Raw genomic sequence first — 1,494 nt, forward strand, 5'->3', positions numbered from 1 at the left:
GAGCCAGAACTGGAGGCAGCTGGAGGAGAATACCTGGCAGAGTGGTGATGAGTGTGTGTGTGTGTTTGTCATGGGGCGGCTAACTTCACTCTCCCCTGTTGTCTCCATCAATATCATCACCATCCTTCTCCTCACCATCTTCATCTTTATTACTGTCATCACAATCATCATTGTCCTCATCATATCATCACCATCATCATCACTGCCATTATCATCATTATTATTAAGACGATCATCATCATCACCACCATCATGACCATCACCAACTATCACATCCTGATTATTCTCACCATGAGCATCCTCATCATTATCCTCATCATCACCATCATCATCCTCATCCTCACCATCTTCCACACCACCATCATCATCATCATTGTCGTCATGACCATTACCATCACCACCATTATCACCACCATCGTCACCATTACTATCATTGTCATCATGACCATTATCATCACCACCATCACCATCATCAACATAGTGATCATGATTATCATCATCATCGCCACCACTACCACCACCATCATTATTTTTCTCCCCAGCCCTTTCTTACCAATTGGGGGCAAAATGTCAGTATGGGATAAGTGAAGCACTAATCTTCTGTTCTCCCACCCTCCCATTTCAATCCCCCCAAAGGAAGCCAGGTGTGGGAACTCCAGGTGGCAAAGTCTAGCCCTGCCCTGCAGCAAGAGAGGACTCTTGGGGCTGGATTCCTTATTACCTTAGTATTAGCTCCAACAGTGACAGACTGGGTGATGATGTCAGGGTGGTCAGGTCCCCTCCGAGGGTGGGTCTCTACTTCCCCTATCAGTGTGGCATCAGCGGGTTCAGTAGTGGCTGAAAAAATACTTTGCAAATTATAAGATGAATGGCAAGGGTTGGGGATCCTCATATACACTGAAGTAATCCTTAATCGGTTTGGAGGGGTTCTTAAATACACGGGAGGCATCCTAATAAAGATGGGAGGAGTCATTATATACATAAGTGGAGTCATTATACAGGTAGAGGGGGTCCTTATGCAGATTTGAGGGGACCTTACACGGGTATACGGATTTTTTTAATGCATTCTGGAATGCTCTATACACATAGGAAAATTTGTGTATAGAAGTTGTGTCCTTATGCAGGTTAGAAAAAAAGTGGGAGGGCACTTTTCGCAAATCGAGGCGTCCTTTACAGGTGAGAGCACCCTTACACACAGAAGTCAGGGATTTTTATTGATGCAACTGGCCAATATTTGTAAAATGGTGTGCAAATACTAGCGACCTTTAAACGGACATGAAGTTTCTTCATAAAGATAAAGGGTTTCATTATGCTTTAGCGTAATAGAACAGGATGGGGAACCTTACATGGACAAGGAAGGCTGACATTTTCAAGTCATTGCACAGCCCACCTCTCTTGATGCCGCCGACAGGAGCAGCGTGGTACCTGCGCTGGCAGCAGGTGGAAGAGCCAAGACCGAGGGGGCGGAGCGCGGGGGGCCGACGCCCGGGGCCT

Source organism: Galeopterus variegatus, unplaced genomic scaffold (assembly GCF_000696425.1).
Source record: "Galeopterus variegatus unplaced genomic scaffold, G_variegatus-3.0.2 Scaffold11069, whole genome shotgun sequence".
Lineage (NCBI taxonomy): Eukaryota > Metazoa > Chordata > Mammalia > Dermoptera > Cynocephalidae > Galeopterus > Galeopterus variegatus.